This window comes from Dermacentor variabilis, chromosome 1, assembly GCF_050947875.1.
Source record: "Dermacentor variabilis isolate Ectoservices chromosome 1, ASM5094787v1, whole genome shotgun sequence".
NCBI lineage: Eukaryota > Metazoa > Arthropoda > Arachnida > Ixodida > Ixodidae > Dermacentor > Dermacentor variabilis.
Window position 1 is genome coordinate 87,058,962 of NC_134568.1, and position 9,711 is coordinate 87,068,672.

A 9,711-nucleotide genomic window follows, 5' to 3' on the forward strand; every position below is an offset into this window, starting at 1 on the left:
TTACAGCTCCCACATTACAGTTTCTGAACTCAAGCACCGGAACTAGACCGCGCTGATGCCGTTCGACACATGATTTTTCCATTATCTTGCTGTTCCAGAACTAAGACAACGCTTGTGGCATCGTTAACTAAGACAACGACATGTTGTGGCATCGTTCCATCAGACTGGCGGGTCGCTCGTATTGTGCCTGTATTTAAGAAAGGCGATCCTACATTACTATCAAACTATCGCCCTATATCACTGACGGTTACATCTTGCAAGCTTTTAGAGCATATTATCTCAAATTACATGACGGAATTTCTTGAAAAACGTGGTATTCTGTCCCCGTGCCAACACGGCCTTCGTAAGGGGCTGTCTACCACTACTCAGCTTCTCTCTAGCGTCTACGCTTTTGCCTCCGTTCTTGATAAAGCCGGCCAGGTTGATGTCATATTCCTCGATTTCAGCAAAGCCTTCGATAGGGTCTCTGATTTTGGTTTGATAACAAAACTAAGCAACTATGGGTTTCCACCTAACATTGTAAACTAATAATAATAATAATTGGGGTTTTACGTGCCAAAACCACTTTCTGATTATGAGGCACGCCGTAGTGGAGGACTCCGGAAATTTTGACCACCTGGGGTTCTTTAACGTGCACCTAAATCTAAGCACACGGGTGTTTTCGCATTTCGCCCCCATCGGAATGCGGCCGCCGTGGCCGGGATTCGATCCCGCGACCTCGTGCTCAGCAGCCCAACACCATAGCCACTGAGCAACCACGGCGGGTAACATTGTAAACTGGATCTGTGCATATTTGAGCATGCGCAGACAACTCGTCGATGTTGAGGGCCATTACTCGGAATGTCTCCCCGTAAATTCGGGAGTGCCGCAGGGAAGCGTGCTCGGACCGCTACTTTTCCTAGTATATATTAATGACATAACAGCATGCATAGACGATAGTGTGAGTATTAAATTGTTCGCGGACGACTGCTTACAAAGAGATTAAAGATGCCAATGATCAAGTGATCCCGAATAAAAGTCTTACTGCGATTTCTGACTGGTGCGACACCTGGGAAATGAAACTTAATGAAGAAAAAACGGTTTTTATGCGCATTACCAACAAAACACACCCTCTAGCATATCAATACACTATTAATCAATCCGTGGTCTCTGAAACAGACTCCTTTAAATATTTGGGTGTAACCATCACAATCGTCTAACCTGGTCGCAACACATTGATAATGTTTGTGCGTCTGCTAGACGTAAACTCGGCGTACTGAGACACAAGCTGAAACATTCTCCTCCATCCGTGAAAGAATTGGCATTCAACACACTCGTAAAGTCGCGATTAGAATATGCTTGCGTCGTCTGGGACCCATTCACGAAAAAAGATATTAAAAAACTGGAAAACATAAACAGGCTTGCCGTCCGCTACATATATAATTGTTATGGACGTTATGACTCCCCCTCTCAATTGATTAATGAAAATAATGCCACCCTAGAATCCCGAAGGAAGGTAGCACGCCTAACATTGCTTGTCCGCCTTTGGAAAAGGGAACTACAACTTGGTCATTCACCCTGTCTCCAGCCGCTACCAGCTAGAGCTACCAGAAGGTATCACCCCTACAAAATAACCCCTATTTTCGCGCGTACAAATTGCTTTAAATATTCCTTCTTTCCTAGAACAATAAATGATTGGAACTCTCTGCCGACCGATGTATTCCTGTCCAATAACATATTACATGCCACTGAAAAACTGCATTTCAAGTAAACGTGTGACCACATGAGTACTTTCATGCGTGTTAGCATGAAAAAAAATCAACCTGTGTAAACTGGTACTGTAAATATTTCTTTCCTTTCAATTCAATCCCTTGCATTGTATGCTTGTAGAATGTGTTTTTTATGTATTTATATCATCCTTCAATGTACCTCATATGATTCAATGTATTTCATATTTCATATGCACTTCTTTTCTTTGAACGTATTTAATTACATTGCTGTATGAACGTATTTCCTCCTGCCTGGGTCACAAGTTGGCCTGCAGTATTCTGTAAATAAATAAATAATAAATAAATAAGTTCCATGCCGTACCGCACGATTGAAATTAAATAGCCTCCAAGTGTCTTGCGTAGAAACTGAACGCAACAAAACTACAGCGAGTAGCAGACGCCCCTGGCTTCACACTTGCTTCCCAAGCGCAGAAAGCCCATGGCTCTGGGCTTTAACGGGTCCAGCACAGCAGCGGCGCGGCGCGGCAGTTCCCCGCAAAAGCCTCACGCAGTAGCCGGCGCTTTGGACGCTCTCCAAGTATTCTAAGCATGGAGGATTCTAGGTAGAATGTACTAGTACACTCTAATTCTAGGTTACTCATACCGTGCTCGTGTTCCAGACCGCCGTATGAATCTCCGCATGGCTCCCATTGGTCGAGTTAATGCGACCGCTCTTCTCGACGCTAGCGCCAAGGCGCCCTTGAGTTACGGCCCTTTCGGGCGAGCCCGGATAACGGTTCTGGCTTTTGTCTCAAGGTCACTGACAACGGCAGCTACAAACATTTCATGCTTAATAACTGTTGCAACAAAACATTTCCTTTTCCAGGATTGTCCAATGCAAAGCAAAAGAACAGGACTTTGGCTACTGAGAAATTGTAAACAGCTTTGTTATATTATGTGCTCATACAGGGTGTTTTACGTAAGTTGTGCCAAGAATTTAAAAATAGTAGTTAGCCGAAGCTGAATAAAACTAATGGCATATGGTTTGCCGTCATGTGGCGCTCCTTAGAGTATTTTTTATATTCTGCTTAATTAGTTAACTAGGATGAATTATGCAGAATTCTTAATATTCACTTTTGGGCCAAGTGCGTTTCGTTGTGTTGTAGCGGGGGTTTAGAAACGACCGATCCATTTTTTGGTGGCAACGTACATGCTGCGTAGCGTTTTCGGCGTTTAAAGAAAGCCAGCGAAATGTGAAATAAAACCACGTGACTGCGCTGGTGCGCTATTATATTGCACGCGAGGGAGCGAAGCGGGGAGGAAGCGCGCCGTCTTACGTAGCGCGCAAGGCTTCAGGGGGGGGGGGCAGTATGAAGGGGGCGCGTTCTACTCCGGGCGGCCTAAGCAGGCACGCGCGGACTACTGGGCCGCTGTATCTTGAAAGACATCTGCGACGGCGACAGAGTCCACCGCGCGCTGTTTCCACGGCTTAGTTTGCGTTGATGCGAGACGCAGCACGAAGGTCAATTCACTCGCTGCTGCTGCTGCGCTTCCTCGCTCCAGCGTTTTGATAGCGAGTTTCCGTGGTCATCGAGTGAGATGTGCATGTTTGCTTGTGCACGCGACACCATACTTGTTTAGTTAGTATGCCTATGTTTACAAGTTTATACGTCAGATAATACTATTATCCTTCGTATAGCTGTCGACGAATTTGCAATCGCAATCAATGCTTCGTTTCGGGCGAAACTGCGACATTTTTTAGAACGCACAGCTTAGGCGCCCGTTCCTACATTTAGCGTCGGCATCCCTCGGCATAACCGAGCGAACGAGCACAGCGAAGGATGAAAGAGCGATGCTGAGAGCAGCGGGGGATGAAAGACGGCGATAGCGAATAGAGCGCGAGGAAAGCGGAGGGTGCAGCGGATTCATGAGGGGGAAAGCAGAGAAGGGTATGGCGAAAGCGTGAGAAGAAAAGCGTAGTACCGCGCAAGACGGGCTCTGCGGCGACGACCGCTACGTGATGACGTCAGAGTAGCGCGCCGTCGTCTGTTCACCGATGGCATGCGGCGAGCGCGTCCACCGATACCATATATGGAACCAAAGCGTCGCATGAGCGCGCGTCTGCGGCGGCTGCTGTGAATCGCGCCCACGCGTCACCCACGCGCTGCCTCCTCGCGATCTTCCGATTAGCGAGGCAGTCGCGCCACACTTCGCTCCGTTTGCAATGTGCCGCACGAGACACATTGTCCTTGCCAGCCAATATATCGCGAAATGAAAACACGTATAGAGCTGCGCTCAAATTTGGCATTAGTGAGTATCGTAGTCGTCGGTGATTTTTTTCTTCTAAATATCAAATGGAACTGGACAAAGTAGCGTTTACTTTCGTCTTATAATGTAATACAATTATCTTTTTATTACGAGTGATTGAGTACTATAGTGATAAAATTATAACGAGTGGCTTCGTCATCGGGCTATAGTATATGGAATGTGCCGGGGGGAGTCTCTCATATTTGCCTTTAGTGTCCCTTTAATGTATGCAAGAACCACACACACAAAGAAAATTGTCGTTACAAGAAGACACTGAAAATGACAGCTGTGAGAACAGAGTGCAACAGCAAACACAAATGGTACTCGTTTCCTCTCGCGTCTGCACAGAAAATCAGACAAGCGAGCATCTCCCCCCTCGCGTGTTTCTATTTGCTCCCAAGCCCAGTGCTCGATCGCTACGCCGCCCGCACGTACCACATTTCTAGGTACTTTTTCGACGACGCGAAATGGCACGCGCCCTAGATCCTTCTATGTATTTGGTTTCGCGTCCCTGGCTCTGCCTGGGCGCGCGGTGTGCTCGGGCCAGCCCGCATTCCCAGAGTTTAGGCGCTGTAGATAAATTTTAATTCTAAATGCTTAAGCATTTGTATGCTTACCCAACGAGAAAACCGTCCCTTCATCCGTCCCGTACTAAGACGACCGCTTTCGAGATAGCGCCCGCAGTAGCGAGCGAATTTGCCTTTGCGCTGCCTTCCCCTTCAACGGCAACGAAGCGGCGAAAACACGGTTCTGGCCGTGCTCTCAGTTAACGCCTCATTCTGCCACTTTCGCAGATCGCTTTGAAGTTAAAGGGAAGCTGAAACGCTTTTCGAAAAAAATGAGTTCTCTGCGGCATTCTACAGTTTCGAGTCCCCTGAACACGAATATCTGGTTCAAAAAGGGCGGAAACAAATGCAAGCAGTTTCATGAAAACGCGCACCAGCTCCTCAGGGCATCGCGCGAAAGCCGCTGTCGCCCGTGATTGGTCGGGGCCGCTGTGACGTCATTCGCGGCAGTCGCCGGTCGGCGCCGCCGTTTCAGAGCGTTGCATGGCGTAGCACGCTGTTCTGTTCTGGCTTCATAGCTGAGTTGTGAGCATTATGGAACGTTCTCGCTGTCTCGGACAGCTTGTATTTTCGCCGTACATGTTCGAACCGACAGCCGATACGGAAAATGATGGCGGCAACGACGATGTTGAGTGTGCCAACAGCGAGAGCGATGTGTGCACCTTCTCGCGAGTTGGAAATCTTAGCTGGTACGTATGTTTTTTTTTTTCATGTAGCTGCACGTTCCAATGACGGGAGAAAAAATTCGCTAAAGTGTCACTGAGAACATGCTGCTGGAAGAATGCCGAAGCACTTACTTCTCATTAGATTGTAAACACGGGTGCAATTCCGCGATTTTAAGCACCTTGTCGCTGCTTGTCTAAAGTCCCGTGGTTTTTTGAGTGTTGATACACGATCGCGAACATAAGTGCCGCGTTTCAAAGCGCGCACATGCAGTGCTGCGAGGTACAGTCATGAAAGTTGCTTATCATACACATCCAGAGATGGCCAGAGGTATTATATGTGCAATATTCATACTATGGTTCGACGACTTTGCGATTGTGGCTCGATCAAGAATCGGTATGCGTGCTCCATGCTAGTGTTGACATAAAAGATATTAGGCAGTTTTAGCACCGCCATGTGGTAAACACGATAACTGCAACCGTACGTCGAATGTCACTAGGCAAGCCTATACTCCATTTCATACCTCAGGTGCAACGCTGTGGAAGCGACGCACGAAGTCCGGTCACCAAAATTTATTACTGCGCGCGTTTCCGTCCATGCTTCGCAGCGTGCCAGCGGCGTTTGCTCGCGCGAGCATGCACGTGAAGCTGCCGCGACGGGCTTCAATTAAAAAATGCCGAAAAGAAAATTGATTTAAAAGAACGTGTTAGCAGCCGTATAAGTACACGGATTGTTTCTATGGGTAAATTCTTTTTTTTTCATTCATATTCATATATTTCATATTCATTTCATTCATATTTTTCATTTCATGCATTTTTCATTCATTTCATTTTTTTTTTCATTTCATATATGGAAAATTTTCTCAGAAATCGGGTCAAGAAACACCGAACTTTTTCTAAGTGCGAACGCAGCCACTGCAAGAAGTATCTCAAGCCTCCACAGCGTTGCACCTGATGTATGAAAAGGAGTGTAGCAACTCTAGCAACAACGCCTTTCCGCATTTGTCGTAAGGCTATCCGGCTATCGCGGAAATGGTCCGAGCACAGCAGAGTTGGTTTCGTCGGCACGAACTTATCTCTCCTCACCGCACGGACCCACTGCGCTGCAAGCTTCTTGTCCTTCCAGAACCTGTGAAACACCACATCGTCTCGCCCGCCTGTGTTCGCGCAGCCGAATGCTGCACAGAACGAGGGCATGTTGGGCGCCCTTGGCTGTAGGCACTCACGCAGCACAGAAGGAAATAACAGTTTACGAAAATCCCAAAAGAAAACAAACGTGAGCGGCGGCGGCGGCAGATCTCTCGTAGCGTTGTTCAATAAAGCGCAGGACGGAAAGAGGCATGCCAGCACGCCGGTCCGGCAGCTCGGTCCCTGCGAATGACGTCACTCTCGTCGGTTCTTTCCTCTGGCAACCACCTCACCCGGCGCTCCGGGAAGCGAGGGGGGCGTGTCCACGGGGGTGATTTAGAAAGCGATTTCCGCCCCTTATATTAACAAAGCGAGGAAAAAATTTCGGAATCGTAAATTATTAGGTCTATTCTTCCCAATCCCAGCAATTCATGGAAATTGAAAACCATTTCAGCTTCCCTTTAAGCGGGCGCGCGTCTCTACAAGACTAAGTAAGCGGCAAGAACACAGCGCGTGAAGCTATGAGCAGTCAGCACTCTTTTGTGGGCATCGCAGATCGCCTTCAAGCTGCGGCCAGCGCGGCATTATTCCATAAGAAGCCGCCGCTTGAGTACGTTCATGGCTCAGTAATAGAGAATTTTGGTGCGTCCGGTATTGCGGCAAGCGCGGGCGGTTTGCCGGGTGAACGGGGGCGTAAACGTGAGCGGCCAGATTGGTGGCGCCAGCTGTTGGCGCAAAGCTCAACCACACAAACACGGAGCCAATTACTATATTCTGCTTAGCTGCTGGTGTAAATTTTGGACAGAGGCGTAATCGTGTGGACAATTACGCCACTGCTGAAAATTTGCACCAGCAGCGAAGCAGAATATAGTAGCTTACTGAAATTTTAGCTCCATGTTTGTCTGGTTGAGCTCTACGCCACCAGGCGGCTGCACCGCTCCGGCCGCTCAAGTTTATACCCAACGCCCATACGGCAATGCGCCCAAACCACCCCCGTTTGCCAAAATAGCGGACACGCTAAATGTCTCCAATTGTTTCACGCGGATGGATAAGGCGCTAAAGAGCGATAACGGCTTATAATGACGGAGCTGTCATCAGCGCACCTGGGGCCTCCACCTGTAGTACTTTGCTGGCGTCATCAATGTTCCTTGCGCCATCGTCGGCACCAGTTTGTGTCGCCACTGAGCTGTCGTTAGTAATGACCTGATCAAGTTACACCTGCCGTGGTTGCTCAGTGGCTATGGTGTTGGGCTGCTGAGCACGAGGTCGCGGGATCGAATCCCGGCCACGGCGGCCGCATTTCGATGGGGGCGAAATGCGAAAACACCCGTGTGCTTAGATTTAGGTGCACGTTAAAGAACCCCAGGTGGTCAAAATTTCCGGAGTCCTCCACTACGGCGTGCCTCATAATCAGAAAGTGGTTTTGGCACGTAAAACCCCAAATATTATTATTATTATTGATCAAGTTACATAACATTGGTAATGACACCGGGCTGCGCGGAGATGAGCAAGTGGCACAATGCTTACGCATAGTCTAACTCCCAGAGGAGTTTCTGCGTGATTTCTTTTTCTTATTCCTGGACGTTTAATATGCGTCGTGTATGGCGCCAGCGCCTTGCTATTGTTTCTGCTGGAAGAGAGATAGTGATGTCAAGAAGGAAAGGAAGCTTGAGCGCAGCGATGATGTGGCTAGTGGTGCGAGAAACCCTCCATGCCCAACGATTATCCCAGCTTTGTAGATCGAGGCACTTCGCACAGCACGACCAACTTCTTATCACATCCCTTTATGCCCTTATCCAAAGTGAAAAATTCGTCCAGTGTTGCGTCAGCTTCCGCACGCAACTCTTATTTCGAAACAGCCTAGGCGGCTTGTTTAGAAAACCTATTTTCTCTTAGCGACAGCTGGGTGAGCAATTGTGCGCCCAGGCATAACATCTCCCTAGTCCCACCAAGTACCTACAAGGATGTAGGGCGCTCGCCGTGACGCTTCGGAGAAAAAGTACCTAGAAACGTGGTACACGCGAGCGGCGCATGGTGGCGCAGCGGTCGAGCACTGGGCTTGGGCGTAAATTAGGGTGCCTCGATGCGCGCGCCCTCTCGGAACGGCGGCGGAGGGGAGCGCGCGCATCGAGGCACCCTAGCGTAAATAGAAACACGCCTCCCCCTCGCGAAACAAAATCGCACATGCCATCTTTAAGAACAGTACGAGCGCAAGGAAAACATGCATGGACGAAAAAAGGCGCGCACGCACGCACAAACGCTACTTCGAACCATTTATTTTTGATCCCGACGCTACTTTTTATACATCACATAATAGAGAGCTTTAGAATATGGCCCCCAATATTTTGGGGCCCCAAAGAACTTTGCGGGTGTTAGCGCTGGGGCACGCAGGAGTGAAGAGCTTTAGAATAGGGTTTTGCGTTTGCGGATAGGGTCTTGCGCTGACAGCGCCATTACGGCGTCAAAGAAAAACTATTAGAAATAATTAAATAAAATATAACGTTTTATGATAGGAATATAGTAATTTTGACTTGCGTGCATTCGCGTTTAATTACATTTTAGAGGTTATTGTTCAAACAGCAAACAATTAGTAGCGCTTAGTTTTGAGCAACAAAACCAACTTTACGTGCCTTCACCAGCCAAGCTTAGCCGTGTTAGGCCTACGAGCCATAACATCCACAATCGAATTCGGAAGCAGCGGCGTCTAATGAATCAATCTTCATAACACATGCCAGTTGAGAGAAAGCGATAACCGCAGTCACTTTTCCTACTCTGCGTACTTCACGCGTTACCGCGAATCAAACCCAGTTTGGTGCTAGGTTAGAGCCGTCGCTTCGATGGGTGCCGCCATGTTTGTTGACGCAAAGCTTTTGGGGCCGCTATTTGGGCTCCCGCTAAATCGGTGAAATAGCGTTCCCAACGCAAAACCCAAACGCAATTTGCGTCTCGCGCATGCGCAGTGGCTTCGACGCTATTTCTTTGGGGCCCCTATTCTAAAACTCTCTAATCTGAGCACATCAGTACGCGGAACTCGAGCACACGAGCAAGGCTGGCACACCAGGATAATGAAATTCTGTTTCTTGTCAGCGCGATAGACGCCATGCTTACGCACATTTCAGCCATCTTTTCTATTTCTCCTGCTTCGATATTATCCCTTGTAAGCTGATTCCTATTTCGGCCAACAATTCTGCAAGTGTGGAACAACGGAACACCATAGCTCTTACAATGCATCGCAAGAAGGCCACAGATGGTTTTTGACAACGTGCTCCCGCAACCGATCATTAAGGCAACGGCCGGTCTGCCCAACATAGCTGCGACCACATGACAACGGTAAGCAATAAATTACACATTCAACACAAT